The following is a 12,952-nucleotide window of genomic DNA, read 5'->3' as shown; positions in this document are numbered from 1 at the left end:
AAGGGGTCAATCCAAGAAGAAGATATAACAATTGTAAATCTTTATGCACCCAACACAGGAGCACCTCAATACATAAGGCAAATGCTAACAGTCATAAAAGGGGAAAGCAACAGTAACACAATCATACTAGGGGAATTTAATACCCCACTTTCACCAATGGACAGATCATCCAAAATGAAAATAAATAAGGAAAAACAAGCTTTAAATGATGCATTAAACAAGATGGACTTAATTGACATTTATAGGACATTCTATCCAAAACAACAGAATACACTTTCTTCTCAAGTCCTCATGGAACATTCTCCAGCATAGATCATATCTTGGGTCACAAATCAAGCCTTGGTAAATTTAAGAAAATTGAAATCATATCAAGTATCTTTTCTGACCACAACGTTATGAGACTAGATATCAATTACAAGAAAAAAACTGTAAAAAATACAAACACATGGAGGCTAAACAATACACTACTAAATAACCAAGAGATCACTGAAGAAATCAAAGAGGAAATCAAAAAATACCTAGAGACAAATGACAATGAAAACATGACGGCCTAAAACCTATGGGATGCAGCAAAAGCAGTTCTAAGTTTACAACAATACAATCCTACCTCAAGAAACAACAAACATCTCAAATAAACAACCTAAACTTACACCTAAAGTAATCAGAGAAAGAAGAACAAAAAACTCCAAAGTTAGCAGAAGGAAAGAAATCATAAAAATCAGATCAGAAATAAATGAAAAAAAAAGGAAGAAAACGATAGCAAAGATCAATAAAACTAAAAGCTGCTTCTTTGAGGTGATAAGCAAATTGATAAACCATTAGCCAGATTTACGAAGAAAAAAAGGGAGATGGCTCCGATCAATAGAATTAGAAATGAAAACAGAGAACTAACAACTGACACTGCAGAAATACATAGGATCATGAGAGATTACTACAAGGAACTATATACCAATAAAATGGACAACCTGGAAGAAATGGACAAATGCATAGAAAAGCACAACCTTCTGAGACTGAACCAGGAAGAAATAGAAAATAGAAACAGACCAATCACAAGCACTGAAATGAAATTGTGATTAAAAACCTTCCATCAAGCAAAAGCCCAGGACCACATGGATTCACAGGTGAATTCTATCAAGCATCTAGAGAAAAGCTAACACATATCCTTCTCAAACTCTTCCAAAATATAGCAGAGGGAGGAACACTCTCCAAACTCATTCCACAAGGCCAACATCACCCTGATACCAAAACCAAAGATGTCACAAAGAAAGAAAACTACAGGCCAATATCATTGATGGATATAGATGCAAAAATCTTCAACAAAATTCTAGCAAACAGAATCCAACAACACATTAAAAGGATAATACACCAAGATCAAGTTGGGTTTATCCCAGGAATGCAAGAATTCTTCAATATATGGAAATTAATCAATGTGATACACCATATTAACAAACTGAAGGATAAAAACCATATGATCATCTCAACACATGCAGAAAAGCTTTCGACAAAATTCAACACCCATTTATGATAAAAACCCTCCAGAAAGTAGGTATAGAGGGAATTTGCCTCAACATAATAAAGGCTATATATGACAAACCCACAGCCAACATCGTTCTCAATGGTGGAAAACTGAAACCATTTCCACTAAGATCCGGAACAAGACAAAGTTGCCCACTCTCACCACTATTATTCAACATAGTTTTGGAAGTTTTAGCCACAGCAATCAGAGAAGAAAAAGAAAGAAAAGAATTCCAAATCAGAAAAGAAGAAGTAAAGCTGTCACTGTGTGCAGATGACATGATACTGTACATAGAGAATCCTAAAGATGCTACCAGAAAACTGCTAGAGCAAATCAATGAATTTGGTAAAGTAGCAGGATACAATATTAATGCACAGAAATCTCTTGCATTTCTAAACACTAATATGAAAAATCTGAAAGAGAAGTTAAGGAAACACTCCCATTTACCATTGCAACAAAAACAGTAAAATACCTAGGAATAAACCTACCTAAGGAGACAACATATCTGTATGCAGAAAACTATGAGACACTGATGAAAAAAATTAAAGATGTTACAAACAGATGGAGAGATATACCATGTTCTTGGATTGGAAGAATCAACATTGTGAAAATGACTATACTTCCCAAAACAATCTACAGAATCAGTGCAATCCCTATCAAACAACCAATGGCAGTTTTTCACAGAACTAGAACAAAAAATTTCAAAGTTTGTATAGAAACACAAAAAAACCCAAATTGGCAAAACAATCTTGAGAAAGAAAAATGGAGCTTGCGCAATCAGGCTCTCTGATTACAGACTATACTACAAAGCTACAGTAATCAAGGCAGTATGGCACTGACACAAATACAGAAAGATAGATCAATGGAACAGGATAGAAAGCCCAGAGATAAACCCACACACATATGGTCACTTTATCTTTGACAAAGGAGGCAAGAATATACAATGGAGAAAAGGCAGCATCTTCAATAAGTGGTGCTGGGAAAACTGAACAGCTACAAGTAAAAGAATGAAATTAGAACACTCCCTAACACCATACACAAAAATAAACTCAAAACGGGTTAAAGACTTAAATGTAAGGCCAGACAGTATAAAACTCTTAGAGGAAGACATAAGCAGAACACTCTACGACATAAATCACAGCAAGATCCTTTTTGACCCACGTTCTAGAGAAATGGAAATAAAAACAAAAATAAACAAATGGGACCTAATGGAACTTAAAATCTTTTGCACAGCAAAGGAAACCATACACAAGATGAAAAGACAACCCTCAGAATGGGAGGAAATATTTTCAAATGGAGCCACTGACAAAGGATTAATCTTCAAATATACAAGAGCTCTTACAGCTCAATATCAAAAAAGAAACAACCCAATCCTAAAATAGGAAGAAAACCTAAATAGACAGACATTTCTCCAAAGAAGATATACAGATTGCCAACAAACACATGAAAGGATGTTGCACGTCACTAATCATTAGATAAATGCAAATCAAAACTACAATGAGATATCATCTCACACTGGTCAGACTGGACATCATCAAAAAATCTACCAACAGTAAAAGCTGGAGAGGGTGTGGAGAAAAGGGGACCCTCCTGCACTGTTGGTGGAAATGTAAACTGATACAGCCACTATGGAGAACAGTATGGAGGTTCCTTAAAAAACTAAAAATAAAACTACCATATGACCAAGCAATCCCACTACTGGGCATATACCCTGAGAAAACCATAATTCAAAAAGAATCATGTACCACAATGTTCTTTGCAGCTCTACTTACAACAGCCAGCACATGGAAGCAACCGAATTGTCCATAGACTGATAAATGGATAAAGAAGATGTGGCACATATATACAATGGAGTATTACTGTGCCATAAAAAGAAACGAAATTGAGTTATTTGTAGTGAGGTGGATGGACCTAGAGTCTGTCATACAGAGTGAAGTAAGTCAGAAAGAGAAAAACAAATACTGTTTGGTAACACATATATATGGAATCTAAAAAAAATTGGTTCTGAAGAACCTAGGGGCAGGACCGGAATAAAGACCCAGACATAGAGAATGGACTTGAGGACACAGGGAGGGGGAGAAAGGTAAGCTGGGACGAAGTGAGAGAGTGTCATGGACATATATACTGTACCAGATGTAAAATAGCTAGCTAGTGGGAAGCAGCCGCATGGCACAGTGAGATCAGCTCAGTGCTCTGTGTCCACCTAGAGGGGTGGGATAGTGAGGGTGAGAGGGAGATGCAAGAAGGAGGAGATATGGGGATATATGTATATGTATAGCTGATTCACTTTGTTATAGAGCAGAAACTAACACACCATTGTTAAGCAATTATAGTCCAATAAAGATGTTAAAAAAATAAATGATGAATAATATGTTTACAATGTAAAAACTTCAAATTGTACAGAATATCAAGTAAAAAAATCAACCATCACAGAAGCATATCAAGTAAAAAGTTAGAATTCATTTTTCTCCACTTTTCACTCTTTACATTCTCAATCTCATCAGAGGTTCATACCATAATTCTATTTGATACTGACTTTAATAACATAAAGTCATATTACCATATCAGTATATAAAGACCTACATTTTAAAAATATTTATTTTGAAATAATTATAGCTTCAGAGCATGTTAATAAAATGTATAGAAGGGTCCTGTGTTTCAGGACCATTGGTAACATATTTCATAACTGTAGTACAATATCAAACCCAGGAAACTGACATTGGTAACTGACTACAGAGCTTCATGTGATCTTACCAGTTTTACATGTACCTGTGTGTATGTGTGTGTGTGTGTAGTTCTATGCCATTGTATCATGTGCAGATTCACTTAACCACTGCCATAATCAAGGTACAGCACTGTCCATAATCACAAAGATCCCTCCTGCCACCCCTTTTGCAGACTCATCCACCTCTCTCCTGGCTATCCCTAATCCCTGGCAGCCACTAATCTGTTCCTCAATCTTGTATATTTGCTATTTCAAGAATGTTATATAAATGGAATCATATGACTTGTAGTCTTTTGAGATTCTCTTTTTTTTTTTCCTCTCAGCACAACTCACTGGAGATTCATTCAAGTTGTTGAGCGTATCAATAGTTCACTCCTTTTTATTGCTGAGCAGTAAGTGGTACTGTAGGGTTGTACCACAATTTTGTTTTTAGTAATTTGCCCATTGAAGAACAACATTTAAGTTGTTTCCAGTTTTTGGCTATTATGAATACAGCTGCTGTGAACATTAGTGTACAGGTTTTAGCGTGGACAAAAGTTTTCATTTCTTTGGGACAAGTGCCCAACAGTACAATTGCTGGCTTATATGGTAAGTGCATGTAGTTTTATAAGACACTGCAAAACTCTTTTGAGGTCCATAGCTTTCCCACAGATTTTCTGAGAGCTATGACTCTAAGAAGGTTGAACCAAATGGACATGACCCAGATTTGGCCTGTGACCCAATTATTTGCTCCAAATTGTCATATAAGGAAACTTCTCTTTTCTTACTCTTTCTTTTACTAATAATGGGCATTTCACACTAAAACTTCAGCAATAGTTCTTTGATGACATTTCCTCATCATTTACAACCCTGGTCCTAGGACTCCCCTAACTCCTATTCATCTAAAGTCTTTTAAGCATCCATTATCTGCAAGAGAAATCAGCAATAACTTGTTCTCAAGGATTTTGATTGTGTTCCTCACACTGTTCTTATTTATTTACATTGTTGACATTCCATCTACTGATTGTGAGTGTCTGCTCTGTTAGTTCTGTGTTTTATAGGAAGTTAAGGTCCTTCTACTTACTACTGAACTGCATTCCATAGGTCCTCAAAGTGCAACTCACTGAAACCCTGTTTTAGCTATCATCCTTTTTGCTGCAGGGAAAACTTGAAAGGAAACAGCTCAGCTTAGGCTGGTGGTGAGAGATGAATTTTCTAGGATAGAGAAGGATGATGGCACACATTGATTAAAGCCAGGGTGATGCAGGTTTATAATTTCTTTTAAGTTAAATCTTCACTGGCACTTTATTTACTGGCACTTGGCTTGAAGTGAAAAATAAGCACACTCAACAGCCATTTACAAATATAAAAAAATTCTAGAGATAATGAAGCAGATCGTTTGGGCCTAAAAGGACAGCCAATATTTAATGTTCCCAGTTACTTTCTTTTTTTCCTGATTATTAGCCTGTTTGATCCAACATTTTTTTCAGCTTCTAAGTCTATACTGCTTCAGCTGACTCTGGGATCCAAGTATCCAATGATAATTTGTCATCAGAGTCAGAAAACTTGCATTTTAGAAAGTACTTTCACTTTGCTGCATCTGATTCATACCAGATGCTCTTCGAGATCTGATGACATGACATGACATCAAGTTCTCAACATCTAGGCTCTCTTTGTTTGATCTTGGTGAAGCTTGACTAGATTTCAATGGTTGTGAGCAAACACCAGAACAGGTTTTGTTATTTTTTTATTCTCTCTCTTTATTTTTAGCTAATGTTTATCAAGAGCTAATTTACTACCGAGCATTGTGCTAAGTATTTTGCATGCATTGCCTCATTTAATGTTTACAGCAACCTTGGGCACTTAGCCCATGGCTGTTGTATCTGACATTTTCCTTCCCTCTAACACATGCTGACTGGTCTAATAGTACACAGGGTGCTCAAGGCCACTGCATTATTCTCTGGAGGGCTGAGTCCTTCAAGCTGCCCTCAGCAGAGGGATGGGCTCTTGTGGGTCAGTTGAGCTTGTTCCCAAACCTGTTTTTCAGATGTTATTCTTGTTGGAATTATAATAATTGATTAAATATTATGGAAAATGAGGATATATAGATGGGAAAGAAAGAGGTTTTTTTTTTCTTTTATGAAAACGAAGTTGAATGTTTAGAAAGTCTTAATAAGAGAAGTCACTACCAAATTGCTATTAAATTTAGTGTGGGGGGGCGGGGGGGAAATGCAGAAGGATTTTGCATTTAGATTGTTTTACGAATGTAAAACAATCTGTTCTGTTTCTCTTTAAAGAAAGTAAAATGGGATGGTGGTGGGATGAATTGGGAGATTGGGATTGACATATATACACTAATATGTATACAATAGATAACTAATAAGAACCTGCTGTATAAAAAAACAAAATAAATTTCAAAAGAAAAGTAAAACTGGAAATTATAGAAACATTATGGGTGTGGTTTATGCAAGGAAGAAAAAAAAGTGTCTTAGTATTTCATAAGCTTGATGGCTATTTCTTTATGTTTTAAGTTACTATAAAATAATTTAGGTGTGTTTGTATCATTTTAGGACTCCTCTTTTAACTGACATTTTGCTTGTGTAACTAATTCCAGGCCTGAATGAGGCAGGATAAGGAGCCCGCAACAACACTATGGCATTTTACAGATGTAGAAACTGAAGCTTAGAGAAGTTGTTTTACTTGTTTTCTTTTCCCAAACAATTCATGATATCCTATGGGATAGTGCAAAGCTAGGATTGGGTATACATGTCTTATATGTCAGGAAATTGCTTGTGTCAAAATACTGTGTCAAGATTTTTTTAAACTTTATATTGGTGCCAAAAACCATTTTTGATGATGAGTGTAACCAAATCTAAAGTATTGTAACATTACAATTAAAATATTCAAGAATGTTTAGTGAAAAAAGCAGGTTATAAATATTTAATGTAATACAAATCCTATTTCAGGGAGAATTTTATTTATATATATATATATATATATATATATATATATATATTTGTATGTTTTAGATTATCATCACCATCAAATACATATAACTCCACATAAAGTAGACTGAAAGAATTTATGCCAGGTGTTAATGATTGTTTTTATTTCTGAATGGTAAGAGGAGAGATTCTTAATTTTGCTTTTCAATATTTTTCAAACTTGCCTCTATACACACATATTTTTATGATTATTTAAAATGTTCTAAAAAATGAATCATGGGCTTGATTTGTTCCTCCTCCCTCTACCCTAAAAATCTGCTGTTTGGCCTATTATTACCGTCATCTTAATAATGGAAGCATGGAGTCACGAAACTTCTACAATATTTTCCCTTTGTCTGGCTTTCTGGACAAATTGCTTTAAAAAAATAGCCTTCCATTCTGACCTGCTTTTCTCTGATACCTGACAATTCGTCTCAGATGTTTCTCTCTTGGGTCTACCAATGCCTTATCAGTACTGCGTTCAGAAGAATTGAATGCAGTATGGGTTGATTTAACAGAGCTTCTGTCATCCTAGATCTCTATTATATGTAAGATTATAAGAAGTCTCCTGTCTTGTGACCTGGAATGGCCTAGCTAGAATGAATAATTCACCATACAGTCTTCTCTACTCAACTCTTTATGCTTTACCTTGTTTAAAATGGAGGTTTTCTAACAAATGAAAAAAAAATGGGTAAACAAGTTTTCAGATTTTATTTCTTATATACCTTTAGTAGATTCTTGAGCTATATAAATGTGCAAATGAAAGCTGTCTCTTCCTGTCCACCTCGTTTTCTCTGTGCAATTCATTTAGTTATGTCTCTGTCTTTTCTTTTTGATGTAACAATTGCTGATATGAGGATGAAATGTAACATTACTTGTCTGGAATCTAACTGAGTGAAGTATGCCTGAAGAATGCAGTGATCAGGGCGAGGGGGATGTCTATATGTCAAAAACATGTTTTTTTTTAATCAGCATTGATAGAAAAATTGCCAGCCAGTCCACAGAGCTTTTAGTTAAAAACAAACAAAAAAGTCTGAAGTTATAGTTTTCCACAGGAACATGATAATAATTCATTAAACTCTAACAATTTAACCCAGGAGTCAGTGATGGTGGGGGTCCTCTGTGTGAAGCATAGAAAAAAATCTCTCTGAGGTTTGGTGCAATTTTCTTGCTTTTTAATCTGGCACTCAGGGTGTTTCCAATCATCCTGGCTTCACAGTTGGGAGTTTTTCCTCGGTGTTCTCAGAGACTGTAGAAAGAATGATAAAACAGCTGTTGTCAGGCTGCGTGAGAATTCATCTCTTCCCTCACAATAGGAGAGGGAGGTATAGATGTTGTTTAATAAAGAACTTAAGAGACAAGGTCAGCCTGTCCAGTCTGGACAAACCCAAGGCTGTAATTGCTCAAGTAAGGGACACATGTTGTCCCCAGAGAGGATTCTCCTTGACTTCTCTGGCTTTTCTGCCTGAGCCCTTCAAGAGGTGGGCATAATGATGTCTGTGGATATATACTGATGTGTGTATGGGTAAACAGGGATGGTGGCAGGTGGCAGATTTGAGAGTCACAAAATGTTTCATGATTTTTTCCTTTGTTTTCTAAATTTAAGACACTTATGGCATAAGAATAGCACTAAGAGCTCAGTTTTTGACTTTTCTTGAACAATTCAATACTCATTGCTAATCCACCCACCAATCAAGAACTTGGAGGCAAACGAAAAATACGTGAGGATGAGCCAAATACCTTACTCGTTATAGAGGTTTCATGAGTTTAGAACAAGGGAGAGTTCACACGAATTATCTCTCGGGACAGCATCCGAAAATTTCTGCTAACAGTAAACGGATCCACAGATGCCTGATTCTACTCTTGGTCTAGCAGGTGATGAAGGCTCCCCCGGCCATGGAAGCTCAGGGATTTATCCTTTCCAAGGATTAGGCACTTGTTCATTTTGGTGAGCAAACAAATCACAAACTAATGTAATAAGAGCTCTCATGAAAAGAATCTCAGAGGATGAGAAAGTTTCATTTTTGTGAAGTACTATCACTTTTGTCTATCTTTTAAATGTAAAACTAAAATATGCTCATTAATAAAAAGAAGAAATTGAAAAAAATAAAAGAGAAATGATGTATCTTTGAATTGAAATCCCATCATCCAAAGGTAATTATTGTCTTGGTGTCCTTTTTCGATACTGTTTCTTACACATGTATAACTTCCCCAACACACACACACTTTAGTTTTTTTTACATAATAATGGAACAACTACATTCACATCATTTAATAATCTGCTACTGTCACTTGATAATACCATGGTCATTATTTCATGTCCATACATTAAGCCTATGACATAGTTTTTAATAACCACATAGTAATCAATTGTATGGATTTATCATTAGTTATTAAGCTGATTTCCTACAGATGGACATTTAGTTTGTTTCCACTATTCTGCTACACACTCTATGCTGAATACCTTTGCCATCCTTTCCCCCCCCCCCCACATTTGACAAATTACATTAGGAAATAGAATTTCTGGTGAAAAAATTGATAGCTATAGCCAAACTGTCACGTAAAGATGTTAAACAAATTTTTGTTCCTGCCAATAGTGTATGAGAATGACTGTGTGCCCTCAAACCTTTGCCAACATTACATTTTGTGTTTTTTAAACATCTATATTAATCTGTTAAATTAAACATATTATCAGTTCATTGTCCTAATTTGCATTTATTTTATTACTAATAAGATAGATCATCTTTTATACACTTGAATGCCATTTGTATTCTTTCTTTTACAATCTACCTCTTCATAACTTTTGTTCATTTTCATATTGAGCTGTTTATATTTTCCTTATTGATCTTTAAAGTTCTTTATATTATAAGCATATTAATTATTTTGTCATAAATTCTCTCCCCTAACCTTGAATTTGTCAACTGACTTTCTTTTTTTCTTCATTTTTATTTGGTAAAATATAGTGATATTTTCCTTTGAGGTTTCACCTTTTATTTTTATGTGTGGAAATTTTATAATTCTCAGAGAAGTTCAGTATTCATGTATATTTAATGTAATGATTTAGTTCATCTAGGATTTATTTTGATGTATGGATCTAACTTGATATTATCTATATAATCAATTTCCCCAATACTTTTTAAATTGAGATATAATTCACATAAAATCCACCATTTTCAAGTGTACAATTTGGTGTGTTTTTTAAAAAAATTTATTTATTTATTTATTTTTGGCTGTGTTGAGTCTTTTTTGCTGCTTGCGGCGAGCAGGGGCTACTCTTCGTTGTGGTGCATAGGCTTCTCATTGTGGTGGCTTCCCTTGTTGCAGAGCCTGGGCTTTAGGTGCACGGGCTTAAATAGTTGTGGCTCGCGGGCTCTAGAGTGGTGCGTGGGCTTAGTTTCTCCGTGGCATGTGGGATCTTCCCAGACCAGGGCTCGAATCCGTGTCCCCTGAATTGGCAGGTAGATTCTTAACCACTGCACCACCAGGTAAGTCCCTCAACTGACTTTTTAAGAACTTTGTTAATGATGTTTTGTGTCAATCAGAAACTTTAAAAATGATTATTATCAAATATATCCATCTCTTTCCTTCATGAATTCTATCTTTGGTATAATTTATAGCCCAAGATTTTATCAATTTCATTTGTATTTTCTTCTAGTACTTCTATTACTTATTTGTTACTATTTGAATCTTTAATCTAACTAGAATGTTTCATACATTCCAGTATACAGGATGGGTTAGAAACTTAACAACTTTTTCTCCTTAAACGGTTAGCCAGGGTCTCCATCATTACTAAATTTTCCATCATTTCATTATTGTTTTGAGGTGCTTTATCAGATTATAAATTCTGATAAATACTGGGTCTATTTCTGAAATTACTCTTCTGTTAATTCATCTATTCTTTTTTAGGTTGAAATTTATTTTTTACTTTTAAAATTGTGATTCAATATACGTAAAATTCACCATTTTAACCATGTTTAAGTGTACAATTCTATGGCATTAAGTACGTTCAGATAGTTGTGCAAAAATCCATCTATTCTTATACCAGCACCATACCCTTTCAAAAACTGAAACAGAATACAGTGAATAACTGAAGGACATATCCTTTTATCTATTCAGCCATAACACTACACCACCTTTTCACAGTTATGAACATGTGCCTGTACTTGAATCCAACCCTGTCACTTACAAAGTATGTAATCACAGGCAAATTATCCAACTCTTTCTTAAATAACACATGCATTGATTTCTTCCTGTGTAAAATGAAAAAAAAAAAAAAACTTACCTCGCGGTGTTGTTGTTTAAAGTTCTTCTTGCAGGGCCTGGAATATAGTATGCTCAATGATGAATGTTAGTTTATAATAGAAAGTCATTTAGGACATGGTCCTGCTCATGATTTTGCTTATGACTTAATTGGAGAGATTAACTGTAGACATGAGAAGGGAGATGACTTCATGACACACCACAAAGTAAATGTGTACGTTCAAACCCTTCCTTCTACTGGGAGGCATACTCTGGACCACTGTGGCAGAGACAGAGGTGTGAATAAGGCAGCTGGCTGCTCAAGTCAGACATTTCAAGGTGGGAGTGGGTTGGTTTGAACATTAATGTCCAGGAATTCATTCTCAGGGTGGAGTCAGTTCAGATCTGGAGTACCAAGTAACACCCGCTAAACATATGTTTTGAATGTTACCTGATCTGAGAAGACGCACTACCTTAATGAAACAGACCGGTCCAGAAAGTATGGACAACAGTCTTCTGCTGGACATTTTTATAAGCACAGCACAATCTCTTCCCTCAGTTTTTATGTCTACCAATCACTATTATGCCCAGGTGTCCCAAATCAAATGGGTGGTGTGTACTGCAAGTACCCAGATGCAGTTGTAAATTATTGAGTGCCCTCTCCGTCATGGAGTATGAGTCCCCTAAACTGTTTATGAATATGGATTTCCAGACTGTAAGGCCTGCCTTTACTACCCTATGTGACACTAAAACAGCTTGATGTGACTTATATTAATTTCATGTTCTACCCCTTAACCACCTTTTCCTTTTTTTTTTTGGAATTTTTATTTCTCTATTTATTTATTTATTTTAACATCTTTATTGGAGTATAATTGCTTTACATTGTTGTGCCGGTTTCTGCTGTATAACAAAGTAAATCAGCTATATGTTTATATATATATCCTCATATCCCCTCTCTCTTGCATCTCCCTCCCACCCTCCCTATCCCACCCTTCTAGGTGGTCACAAAGCACCGAGCTGATTTCCCTGTGCTATGCAGCTGCTTCACACTAGCTATCTATTTTACATCTGGTAGTGTATATATGTCCATGCTACTCTCTCACTTTGTCACAGCTTACAGTTCCCCCTCCCTGTGTCCAAAAGTCCATTCTCTAAGTCTGTGTCTTTATTCCTGTCCTGCCCCTAGGTTCTTCAGAACTATTGTATCTTATTTTTAGATTCCGTATATATGTGTTAGCATACGGTATTTGTTTTTCTCTTTCTGACTTACTTCACTCTGTATGACAGACCCTAGGTCCATCCACTTCACTATAAATAACCCAATTTAGTTTCTTTTTATGGCTGAGTAATATTCCATTGTATATATGTGCCACATCTTTTTTATCCATTCATCTGTTGATGGACACTTAGGTTGCTTCCATGTCCTGGCTATTGAAAATTGTGCTGCAGTGGACTTTGTGGTACATGACTCTTTTTGAATTATGGTTTTCTCAGGGTATATGACCAATA

The sequence above is a fragment of the Lipotes vexillifer genome, unplaced genomic scaffold (genome assembly GCF_000442215.2).
Source record: "Lipotes vexillifer unplaced genomic scaffold, Lipotes_vexillifer_v1.1 scaffold1358, whole genome shotgun sequence".
Lineage (NCBI taxonomy): Eukaryota > Metazoa > Chordata > Mammalia > Artiodactyla > Lipotidae > Lipotes > Lipotes vexillifer.
Note: the sequence above shows the minus strand (reverse complement) of the source record.